This window comes from Ceratotherium simum, chromosome 23 (assembly GCF_057802395.1).
Source record: "Ceratotherium simum simum isolate JZ-2026a chromosome 23, ASM5780239v1, whole genome shotgun sequence".
NCBI lineage: Eukaryota > Metazoa > Chordata > Mammalia > Perissodactyla > Rhinocerotidae > Ceratotherium > Ceratotherium simum.
In genome coordinates, this window is record NC_141922.1 from 44,327,583 (window position 1) to 44,341,200 (window position 13,618).

The following is a 13,618-nucleotide window of genomic DNA, read 5'->3' on the forward strand; positions in this document are numbered from 1 at the left end:
AGTGACTAATTTGAAGTGGAAACCACTTATCTGAAAACAATTTTTAAAAAACATGTGACTATACAAATGTTAATGGGGACTCAGAAACGGTGTGGTCAGAATAGTTGAGATTAATCTGCAAAAGCTTCCTACAGGCAAATTTTAACTCTAGTCTTCCTTAATGAAGTGCATACTGTTATATGCTCAGTGGAAGGGATTAGGGCAATAATATTTACTCATTGCCTACTATATAATTAAAGCAATAAAAGAGCTCCCATTCATGATGGTCTTCTTTGTGTCCCCCACTAAGCACTGTGCTAGGCACTTAACAGCATTAACCTTAACTCTTCATAATAACCCTTTGAGGGAATACTATCCATTTTTTTGTATCCTTTTACAAAAAAAGAAACTGAGGATCAAAAATGTTACATTTTAGGAAGTGGTGAAACTAGAATCTATCTCCACCTGGCCAACTCCATAACCTGTTATCGTTTCAATCTATTAAGTGGCTTCTTTGTGGAATAGATAGAGAAAAATTTTGGTATATTCTACATGTAGGACAAACCTACTGTCTTTAGTTAACAAGATGATATTGACATAATATACCACAGACAGCTGAATGATGGTTATCTGAGACCTTTGAGTGCTGCATCTAACAAAACTGCCCCAAAGAGCTAAATAGAGATTATTTGTAGCAGAAGGACTAAAAATAGACACAGTTAAATTTGAGATAACTGTAGATACTATAGGTTTGTCTGTATAAATTGCCTATAAGGATAGGAGAAAGAATGTTAGCTAAAGCTGTTAAGCATCAATTGGGACTGTATCATTAGGGATATTTTTGCTACAAGTAATAGAAGATCAGGTAGTTTAAGCCAGTTCACAATGGCTTAAACAAAAATAAATATGAGAAGTCTGGAGGTAGGTGGCTGCTGGTGTTCGTTCAATGATGTCAGATAGTCATCTCTGCAGTTCTCTTGGCTTTTCCCTCCTAGTTGCAATATGAATGCCTTACACCAGATATCAAAATTCAGATTTAAGATGAGAAGAAGGAAAAGAGCTGAACTAGAGATGTTGCGTCTGTCTCTTTAATCAGGAAAGCAAATGTTGTCTCTATGCCATGTGTTGTGCTAAACTTCCTCCATGCATCATTTCAGTCTTTTTAACAACCCTATGAATAGGCAGTACGGTTATACCCATTTATCAGGCTTAAAGACATGCCCAGAATCATCCAGCTGAAATGTGCAAGAGTTATACATAGAAGTGGATGTGACTAGGAGAACATGGTTTAATGTCAGCTTAGGAAGAAGGGTACCAAAAAAGGTGAGAAAGTGGGTTCAAAGAGGATATCAAACGCTTATTGAACACCTAGAATGAGATAGGTACTGTACCATGCCTTACCTACATTATCAAAATTAATCCACTCAACAACCTTATGAAACCTATAGTGTTGTTACCGTCTTTTTATAGATGATTGAATGGAAGCACATAGAGATTTTTTAAAACCTGCGTCAAAGCACAGCTTGTAATTTACAGACACAAACTTTGAATCATGGTATTTTAACTCTTGGGGCTGCTTAACCACATGCCCCCTAACAGTATAAATGCTGCAAAAAAGTCAAGGAGGCTGAGGATGGAGAAAAAGTGTTTGGATTTGGCAATTAGGTGATCATTAGTTACCTTTTAGAGTGCAGTTTCATTACAGTGGTAGGAGTGGAAGCAAGCCATAGAGCAGTAGTGAGAAAGAACAAGCACCAGATAGAGGCTACTCTGAGGAACTTGGCATTGAAAGGAAGGCAAAAGAAGGGACTGAGCTAAAAGAATTTAATTTTTTTTTTTTTTTTTTTTTTAGGATAAGGAGAATATGTCTATAAGTGGAAAGGAAAGGAGTAGTAGAAGAGAGATTCAAAATAAAGAGAGGAATAATTGACTCTCTCTTGAGCTCCTAGGAAGGGGTCAAGGACTAGGATGTAAGAGTGGGAGAAGGACCATCTCAGAGGAGGAGAGTCATTCTTTCACAGATTGGAAGAAAACAGGAAGATGAGTGAATCCATAAAGAAATCCTGGGCTGGGGAGCAAAGAAATAGAGCAAAATCAGTTTCCTGAGTAAAGAACATAGGTAAAAGTAGGAAATATTTTGAAAAGGCAGAGTGGATAATTGGAAGGGAAATCATTTAGAGATGAAAACTGACAGCAAGTCTAGATCTTGCCTTCAAGGCTAAATCCTGTTGGAGCAAGAGCAGATAGAGGACAGGCCAGGATATTTCTAGGGTTAAGGTGAACAGTTTGTGGAGAAGATGAGTGCAGTTTGGTTATGCTGAACATGAGTTGCCTACTTAGGTAGAGAGGTATAGTAGAAATGGATGTCAAGGTGTAGTGCTTGATGAAGAAGTTGGTACCAGAAATGGGAATCATCTTGAGTATTCCAAAGACTATTGTGTTTTGAATCCCCAAGCTGAGTTAAGAGAGACATAATCAACAGGAAAGAGAGCCCTAGGTGAGAAGTCAGAAGGTAGCTCATCTTTGGTAGGGAGTTCAATAATTTTTCAAACATTTATTGAGCACTTGTATGAGTAGACACTTGTTAGGGACAAGAGCTATCTGTGGTGCTTTTCCTCAGGGGCATCTTAATCTAGTAGAGAAACAGACATAGAAACAACTCATTAAAATATGTTCAGATAACTGTTCTAATTGAGACCGTAGAACTGGAAGATGGGATTAACCCTGCCTTAAGAAATGGGAAGGAGATCAATGGAGAAGTCACAGAGGAGGAGATATTGTAGGACAGGACAGGCAGAGGGACCAGCAGGAACAGACCCAGACATATGAGTGAGCGAGCAGACTGGGGAATGGTACGTATCCCCACATCCCTGAGGTGTACAGTGTGGTCAGTGGCAGGAGATGAGGCTGGAGAAGTAGGAAGGAATAAAAATGAAGGCTCTTGAATGCCTATATTTGCCTACCATTTCAAGCTTGTTAGGACTTTAAGCTAGGGAATACCATGATCAGATTTGCATTTTAGAAAATATCTTGGAGGGCCCGGCCCGGTGGCATGGTGGTTAAGTTCGCATGCTCAGCTTTGGTGGTTTGCAGGTGTGAATCCTCGGCATGGACCTGCGCACTGCTTGTCAAGCTATGCTGTGGGGGCATCCCATATACAAAATAGAGGAAGATGGGCACAGATGTTAGCTCAGAGCTAATCTTCCTCAGAAAAAAGAGGAAGATTGGCAATGGATGTTAGCTCTGGGCCAATCCTTCTCACCAAAAAAAAAAAAAAAAAAAAGAGAGAAAAGAAAATATCTTGGAGAAGAGGTATATGGAAACCTCTAGAGGTAGAGATCACTTGGGAGGCTAAAGCAGAAGTCTAGGGTCTAAATTAGGGCAATGGAAGAAGGGAGAGGCAGAGAGGATGAATGAAAGAGCTGTTTAGGAAGAAGAATCATGAGAATTTTATGACAGAGGAAGTAAAGAAACAGAAACAAGGATCACTCCCAGTTTCTAATTTGGGTGGCTGGGTGGATTATGACATTAAAGGAAGATAGGAAATACCTGAGGCAGATAAAAGCTTCTTATTGAATAAAGAAAAAAATTTAAAGGTAGAAATTAAAGCTATAACAATTATCTAATATGTTGGTGCAAGTTAGGGCCATGGATAATAATTGAAATAATTGATATTAATTGCTTGCTTTCAATGTATCAGGCACTGTAATATCTCATCTCATAAAATTGTGGCCATTATCATCACCTTTATTTTACAGAAGAGAAAACCAAGGCTTAGAAACCATATGTGACTTCCTAAGGTCACACTCAGATCATGATTCTAACCCTAGCAATTTGATACCAGAGCCCACACTCTTAACCCCGATTCCTTACTGCTGCTCTGGAATCCCTGGATGTGCTTTCTTGGGCATTAATTTTAAAAAAAGGGAGAGGCCAATGAGCCTATGAGGGGATTAATGAATTAAAATATTACAAAGAACTTGAAGAACAAATTCAAAGTGTGGAAGCGGAGGTGGTGGTCAGAAAGGGGAATTAGTGAGGTCAGAATCTTACAGTTGGGGCACTTTGTGTGGTGAGCCCTGCACTCTTTCCCAGTCTCCTGACTCTTAGTGCCAATGCCTAGTAGACATAAACAACCACTGCATCATATTCAGTATGTTCCAAACTGAACTTGGCTTCCATGATGGAATACTCTCCTGGTTTTCCTCCAGGTTATTCCTAGAATAAACTTTCTGGTTATTCCTGCTCTCTGCCCTTTGTAGGCTCCGTCTCCTTTACTTGGCTATTAAATGTGGAGTCCCTGAGGGTCACTCTAGACTTTTGTCTCTTCTCATTCTTCGGTTTCCCTCCTAGGTGATGTCAGCCATGTCCATGACTTCACTGACTACTTTTTGCAGATGACTCACATATTTATATATATCCAGGCCAAGTATCTTTTCTGAACTCTGAACCAGTATTTCTACTGCTTGCTTGAAAACTCCATTTGGGTGGAATAAAGCATCTTTAATTCAAAGTGTCCAAAAACAACTTATCTCCATCCCTTCCCCTGCCCCTAACCTTGTCCTCTTCCAGTGACCTCTATCTCAGTTAATGACAACATCATCCAACCTGTAATATAGGCCAAAAATCTAGGAGCCACTTTCGATGCTTTCCTTTACTTCACCTTCCCATTTCAGTCTATTAGCAAGACTTCTTGATTTTTATCTTCTAAATATCCCTTGAATTCTTTTACTTTTCTTAGCCTCTACCATCACTACCACCCTAAAATGCTATCTTCTTCCATATGAATTACTGCAATGACCTATATTAAAACTTAATTTTTCAGTTTTAGGCATTATCAATTGCCTGACTGCTGTAAAAGATGAAAATTTGCTTTCTACTACATTTTCCAAACTTCTTCATCTTCCTAATATATTTATTTTAAAATTTCAGTTAGAGTAGTAATCATTTTACATTATTATGACTACTTAAATGCTACTCACAATTGTGTCCTGTACCATACCACATTTTTATCTTTCTCTTATATGAATAACTGTCTTCTTTAGTTATCCTCCGCTATCATTAATTAATTCCTAAATTCTTCCTCAGAGCTATTAATCGCCTGTCAATACAGTTAATACATTTACTATGTGCCAGGTTCTCCTCCAAGTGCTTTTAATCCTCATCATAGCCCTTTGAAGTAGATTCTGTTAGCCTCAATTAATAGATGAGGAAATTTAGGCATAGAGAGAGCCAATAAAAACTGGCATTAGGATCCACACAACTATGTTTTTTTTTTAGAAAAATATTTTAACTTTTTTATTGAGGTATAATTGACATATAACATGATATTAGTTTCAAATATGATGATTCCATATTTGTATATATTGCAAAATGATCACCAACAGTAAGTTTAGTTATCTGTCAACATACAGTTACAAAAATTTTTTTTCTTGTGAATGAGAACTTTTAATATCTACTCTCTTAGCAACTTTCAAATATGCAATACAGTATTATTAACTATAGTCACCATGCTGTACATTACATCCCCATGACTTATTTATTTTGTAATTGGAAGTTTGTACCTTTTGACTCCCTTCACCCATCCACCCCCCATCCTCAACTCCTGCCTCTGGCAACCACCAATCTGTTCTCTGTGTGAGCTTGGGTTTTTTTTTGTTTTTAGATTCCACATATATATGTGAGATCATATGGTATTTGCTTATTTTATACAGTAATCTGAGTTATTTCACTTAGCATAATGCCCCTAAGGTCCATCCGTGTGGTTGCAAATCACAAGATTTCATCCTTTTTTATGGTTGAATAATATTCCATTATATATATATTCCATTTTATATATATATATACACACACAAACACACACACACACACCACATTTTCTTTATTCATCTCTATATGGATACTTAGGTTTTTTTCTGTATCTTGGCTATTGTAAATAATGCTACAGTGAACATGGAGGTGCATATATCTTTCAAGTTAGTGGCTTTGTTTTCTTTGGATAAATAACCAGAAGTGGAATTTCTGGATCATATGGTTGTTCTATTTTTAATTTTTTGAGGAACTTCCATAATGTTTTCCATAGTGGTTTCACCAATTTACATTCCCACCAACAGAGCAGAGGGTTCGCTTTTCTCCACATCCTCACCAACACTTATTTCTTATTTTTTAGATAATAACCATTCTAATACATGTGAGGTGATATCTCATTGTGGTTTTGATTTGCATTTCCCTGACGATTAGTGATGTTGAGCATATTTTCATGTACCTGTTGGCCATCTGTATGTCTTCCTTGGAAAAATATCTGTTCAGATCTTCTGCCCACTTTTCAATCAGATTGTTTGTTTTTTTGCTATTGAGTTGTTTATATATTTTGGATATTAACCCCTTATCAGATATATGATTTGCAAATATTTTCTCTCATTCAGTAGGTTGCCTTTTCGTTTTGTTGATGGTTTCCTTTGCTGAGCAGAAGCTTTTTAGTTTGATGTAGTTCCACTTGTTTATTTTTGCTTTTGTTGCTTCAGGCATTATGTTCTTACCACTGTGTTATGTGGTCTCTCTTCAAGGCAGTAAACCAAGAATGAAGAGAGTATACAATCTATTAAACTGGAAGGCGGAAAGGGAGTGATATTAAAGAGCCATCTCAAGTTGAGTGGATTGCATATCCTCTTTCTTGGTTTACTTCCTTATTTGGGTAGAGCTCATACTTTAGCAGCTTCCTGAGAAATGGTGCATAAGATGTAAATTTTTGAGACTTTGCATATCTGAAAATGTCTTCTTCCCTCACACTTACTTAGTAGTTTACTTGGGTATGGAATTCTAGTTTGGGAGTAATTTCCCCTCAGAATTTTGAAGGCACTGCTCCTTTTCCTTTTGGTTTCTAACATTGCTGTTGAAAAATCTGCTGCCATTTTGATTCTTAATCTTTTGTGCGTAACTTGTTATTTACTCTATGGAAGTCTTTAGGATGTCCCTTTGCTCTCATTTTTCTTAATTTTACAGTTTTATATGGAGTGTTTGATTATCTTCTTTTGTATTGAGTCCCTATTGGACCTCAATTATTTCTTTGAAGATCTCCTCTCCTTTTTTGGTATTCTTTCTGGATACCCTATTTTTCAGATATTAGACCTTCTAGATTATTCTTCTAATTTTCATATTATCTTTTCCACTTTTCCTTTTATTTTGTTTTGCTCTACCTTCTGGAAGATTTTCTAAGCTTTCCCTGTCAAACCTTCCCTTGAACTTTTCATTTCCACTATTATTAATTCAATTTCTAAAATCTCTTTTTTGTTTTCTGACTATATCTTATTTATAACATTCTAGTATTCTTTCGTGGGTGCAATATTTTATCTCTTTGAGGACATTACTGATAGTGTTTTAAAGTTTTCTTCTACCTGCATAATCTCTGTTTCTTCAAAGTTATGTTTTGTATCAGAGGATTTCCTCATAAATCTGGTGACCCTTTGCTATCTATGTATATCTATATTATATATGTATATTATATATATGTAAGATATATAGATATATCTTCAATCTATATTAGAGTGAAGCACACTGAAAAGCTAACTGGAAACTCTGCAAGAATCAGTGGGGCTTCTTGCCTGGGCTACAATGTGTAAGGTGATTTGCCTGGGCTGTTTCATAGGGCATTCCCCCATGTCAGAATTTTTTCTTTTTTTCCCCTCTGTTGTACTGATCAAATTCTCCAGAAAGAATCTTCTCCCTGGAGGATTTAAGCCTGGGTGTCAGGTTTAGTGGGGAACGAGGGTGTGAGTTTCATCATTCACATAATCCCCTTCTACTATATATAGACCTCTGATCTCATCTGTACCCATTGTCCCCTAGTCATACTCTCTCCGGACAATAAACCTTCAATATTCTGCTTAGTGGGGGAGAGAGAGATTTCTTCATACTGGAAGGAAAGGGTGTTAAATGCATGTCTTTAGTGCTTTATAAATTGATATTCAACCAACTCTGTTTTCACCTCCTTCCTAAACAGAAGATATTGAGGCCTCCTAAGCCTTTGAGGACTTATTTGGTGCATATCAGGTTGCTTCTTGGCTTTTCCCACTGTTAATTTAGGATTCAGCCCTCTTGGATTCACAAAAGAAATTATCACCTATCCGTCTGCTTCCTGCTTGCAAAGTTTTATTGCTGTTGCCAACTGACCTATTATCTTGTCAGTCTTTGCTTCTTTTGAAAGTCCCTTTCTTGTTATTTTATTAGGATTTCTGGAAGAAGTGGACATAAATACCTGTGTTCAAACTGTCACCTTAAACTGGAAGTCAAAATAACCTGTTAACCTGTCTTCATACACATACTCTTGCCACCCTCTAATCCATTCTGCACACCTCAGCTGGAGTAACCTTTGAAATGCAAGTCTAATATGTCACCTCTCTGCCTAAAATACTTCATTGGCTTTCCAGTGGAGAGCTCCAAGTCCTTCACATGAACTGTAACCCCAGCAGGCTCTGCCTTCTTCCTGCAGCCTCTCACTGTCCTGTGCACTCCTGTGCACTCTGCCCTCACTGGTCTTCTTTCAGTTCTCTGAATGTGCTAAGCCTGCGCACATCTCTGCGTGGACTGCTCCTCCTTTCTCCCCCTTCCCAGCAACTTCCCTTTACCTTGTTAACTCCTCCTTCCTTCCAGCTCATCCACCACTTCCTTAGGGAACTCCTCCTGCCTTCCGTGTCCAGGCCAGGCCCTCCTGTGAAATGTTCTCACAGCACCGTGTAGTTCCCTTTTATAGCTCTCATCTCTGGTGTAAATTTACATTTAGTTGAATACTTCTTTCAGTATTTTTTCTCTCGTTCCTAGACTGCAAGCTTTGTGAGATCGAGGATTATGTCCACTTTTGTTCACCATTGTCTCCTTAGCACCTAGAGTTGTGCATAATACATTGTAAGCATTTAATACACATTTGTCGCAATGGAAAAGAATAAATCAAAACTTGCTTCATTCTCTCATTCTCTAATTTATTGTCATCTTCCAAACTCTAAGAAGAGCTCAATTTCATCCTCCCCTCATTTCATCCCTGGGAAGGGGACAGAGGACAATGTGGGTTAAGCCTGGACCAGGAGGCCTCTGGCCATAGTCCTAAGGGGCAGAATTTTTGTGAGTCCACATGGGACGGTGTCAAGTAGACACCACGTCTGCAGTACCATGCACCAGTTACCAATCCCAGAGGAGGACTTCAAACACTTCTGCCTTTCGCATTTTGGTATCAGAGTCACCAAGAAAAGCACAATGCAGTCAAGCACTGGGTGGAACAATGCTTTACTTACATAGAGAAGAGACAGAGCAGGATCAGCCTCCATGGTGGGTGTCAGTCCCCCATGGTCAGTGAGTCTCTCCTGGCTGCTGACACAAGGCAATTGGCATATGTACCACACCCCTCTCAGGCTGCAGTGGAAAGAACCCTGTCCCCTCTCCTCAGAGGACAGATATAACAGTGCAGTTGCCCACGTGCCATATGATGCACATGCTTTAAGCAGAGACGAGTCCTCACTGAGCCTGAAACAAGGGAAGATATTCTGACACATGGTGATAAGACAAGGCACAGTGGGTGTGGGCTCTTTAACTCTCAGTAAGGAAGTGTTCCAGACCCAAGGCCCATTCTTATGTGGCTGAGTTTGCTTGCATGAGACTGCCTTTTCCAACACAAGCTCTTCTGGATTTTCTTTTTTTTTGGTTTTCTCCTCATATTCTCTCTGTGGAATTTCTCTTAGATTCTTAGGTTTTCCCCTTGCTTCTTCCTGTTGTTTTATGTACCGGTGCTGGATGGAATGCAGGGTAAGGAAGCCTATGCAGAAGGAGACATCCTGTCTCCCATGTGGTCCTGCCTGTTCACTAGAAATGGGCTCTACACTGAGATTTGGGGGCCAAAGCTTCATCAGTAAAACACAGAGATTTTATCCAGGACCCTTTCTGCATGCCTACTTTGTTAACCTATCGCATCCATAGAACATTCAGGATCTCAGTCTCCTCCATCTTTCCACCGTAGAGACAAGACTCTCATTTACCTCAGGTAAGAAGTTATCCAAGTTGGAAAGCTGGAGGTCCTGTTCAATTCTTGTTTACCACACATCATTCAGTTGTTGATTCTATTAAGGCCTCCTGAATCTCACTTCTGTCACTCACAACTAAGCAACCTCCTTTACTTAATTAGTAGCGCCCAAATCCAGCCTTGGTGGTCTAGTGGTTAAGAATCAGTGCTCTCACAGCTGCAGCCTCGGGTTTGTTTTCTGCTGGTATTTGAAATACCAGTGGCATAGCTTTCAGCATCACAGCAACACTCAGCTACCACAGTATGACACCCAACAGATGGGTGGTTTCTGAGGCCCACTGCAGGGGACAAGTTGGAAAGCAGTATGCAGGCCATCAGAGCAACATGTAAGATTTCATGTTATATGCCTTTCTTGGTGCTTTACTATGTGCTCTTAATGTTCTTATATATTAGCTCATTTTATCTACATAACAACCCTACTATTGTCTTCATTTGATAGGTGAAGAAATTGAGGAACAGAGAGGTTCAGCAAGTAAAGTGATACAGCTAGCAAGTGGCAGTTAGGCTTGGAACTATGATATTCTTATTTCTGAGCCAGACTGTTTTTTTTTTTTTAAATTTTATTTATTTATTTTTTTCCCCCAAAGCCCCAGTAGATAGTTGTATGTCATAGTTGCACATCCTTCTAGTTGCCGTATGTGGGACGCGGCCTCAGCATGGCCAGAGAAGCAGTGTGTCAGTGCACGCCTGGGATCCGAACCCGGGCCGCCAGCAGCGGAGCGCGCACACTTAACCTCTAAGCCACGGGGCCGGCCCCTAAGCCAGCCTTCTTAATTTCTAAGTTTTACTGGGGTTTATTGTGTGTTAGGGACTGTACTAAGTGCTTTACAAGCATTATTTCATTCAATCCTCATAATGGCCCTGGATGGTGGGTCCTGTTATCTTCACTCTACAAATGGAGAAGTCTAAGGATAAAGAATTTGTCCACTGTCGTGAAGTGGCAGAGGTGGGATTCACATTCGGATCTGCCTGATCTGAGAGCCCATGGTCTTAATCCCCATGCTCTACATGTCCTCCTGTGTGTTATGACTGGCTGCATGTGTGCACTGTCTCTTCGGCTATAGCGTGAGCTTCTTGAGGAGAGAGGACTGTAAGTTCTTCACCTTTGTCTTTCAGAAGCCTTAGCAAGGTGCTTGACACACATTCCATGCTCAATAAATACCAGTTGAATTGAATGGAAGTCAAGGTGTGCAAGAGGGATGAGGGTCGTTGGAGTTGAGAGGATGGAGGAACTCTGAGACCAAGTGATGAAAGGCTGTTCTTGTGGATGTTGAAGACCTAGAAAGGGCAGCTGAAAACTGATACCAAAATTATTCAGGAGGGTAGGTAGTGCTGTAGTTGTGGTAACACGCTTGGGGAGGGGGCTCTTGCCCAGGCAGAGCCACAGAATGACCATGGCTTGGTGTGGTTACCATATCTCAATCTCACGGTATAGTCTTCTGTTTTGCTGTTCCAGAAAGTTAGTTTTCTCTTTGTCCTCTAAAATGGTTAGGTTTTTATGTTGACACACGAAAGGCCCAAGAAACTATTCAATAACCAGAATACCATGTAGTTAAACCCAATTACCTTGACCGGAATTTTCTTTGTTTGTAATGGTATGGTCATCTGAGAAAGGCAGAAGGCAGACTAGAAAAGACAGGCGTTCACTATAGTGTCCTGTTTGTAGAAAATCTGTGTGACTAGAAGGGGATGGTCATTCCAGAACAACATAGGAGGCTGGCAATACCTATCTGAGTCTGTCCAAGGGAGGGAGTTTGATCTAAGCATGCTTGTTCAGATGAGCCTTTCTGTAAGTGCTCACTAAGTGATGACAGCTGTGATTTTTGTTAAGATGAGTGACAATGCTTCCAGGTACCCTTAACTGAGAAACACTTTTTGAGATTAGGTAACTCTCCATGTTCTATTTCCATGATTAGTGAACAACCCTCTGATCATCTGACTTCATACAGAGAGCGTATACAGCCAGGAAAGTACTGATCAGCCTGAGTTGATCTCAGGTTCACTTTATTACTGTTTCTTCTTGTCAATTAATAATGACACTATTGACATTCTCAAGCATTGCTTCTGTGTGCTTGTTTAAAGAGACTCTGCATCAAGGGACAGAATCCTCCCCACATGTAATACCAAGTAGTGTCCTCTGGAAGCAAACTACCAGGGTTCAATTCCTGGCTTGTACTATCTATGTAACCTTGGGCAAGCTATGCAATCTTTTATGCTTCAGTTTCCCTTATTTGTAAAATAGGAAAAATAATAGTACCTACCTCTAAAAGTAGTTGGAGAATAAAATGAGATAATGCACGGGGCCTTGTACCTAATAAACCCTCAATAAATGTTAGCTTTTAAGTTCAGGTTCCCGAGCTTGCCAGGCCAGGACCAAACCCTGGACTGTGGGGGAATAATCAAGGTAAATGCTGCCTACTCAATGAGCCTAGCTCCCCAAGATGATATCCTCTGCTTGTCTATGGAACACCTTAACATTTGAAACAAGTCACTGATACTTATACAGTCTCAGATATTTACATATATTAACTCATTTAACCTTTCTGGCAACCCAAAGAGGTAGGTACTCTTATTATCCTCATTTTACAGATGAGGAAACTGAGGCATAGAGAGGCTAAGTAATTTGCCCAAGTGAGTATATGGTGGCTGTCACTCCTGGAACCATCTTTTATTCACTTGTTAAACTACCTCTTTTCTTCTCACAATCATACCATTAAATTAAAGACTGGGTATTTTGCAGTGAGAAAGGGATTGAAAACATTTTTTCTCTCATCTGTAATGGTATTTTAAAGACATAGTTTCTGCTTTCTTAGTGAGCTTTGCATCCACCCATAAATGCATCATGTAGCTATAAAACATGGTGGGCTGCTTTGTTACTTGCAAATAAAATCAAACAAGGTTGTTCACCAGTTATTACATAGCAGGCATCACAGAACGTGCTATAATTGTGCTTTTTACTTCCCAATTTTCAAGATTAGTCTATCTGTTCTCACGTTTCAAAAAACCAGAAGGTAGGAACAACAAATGTATAACGGCACTTCTTCATAAAGTTTTTAATGTCTATAAAAAATTGAATAAGTATGCCTTAAGCCCCCTGGGTGTTAGCATTGTACCTGGCGAACGTCTAAGGCAGTAAACTAACGTTTCTGTGGCCTTTTAGAGCTCAGAGAGCCTTTCAGAAGATGCTTACACCACACAGTAAATGCAACGATGAAAAGACAAAGAAATCGCCAGCTTCTCTCCGCTTTTGCATCTCCTTCCTTAACTCCTGGAAATTACGTACGTTTGCCCAGTGTACGCCGGCAGTTATTTACTGAAGCTTCTCATTACCGCAACGGGTTTACTCCTAAGTGCGTCTCGGAATCTCTTCTTTCCCTGGTAGAGGCTCTCGGGTTGGCTGGAATCTGAGCATGCGCAGAAGCTCAGCAGACCCAGGGCGGGCTGGCGCTCTCGCGGGCGCCGCCTCCCTTCCCTTGACAACGGGAAGCGGGTGAGCGTCAGGGCGCGTGCGCAAACGTGGCCCGGGCGCCGGGGCGGTGGGTTACGCCTGGAGAGCGCATGGGCAGACAAACT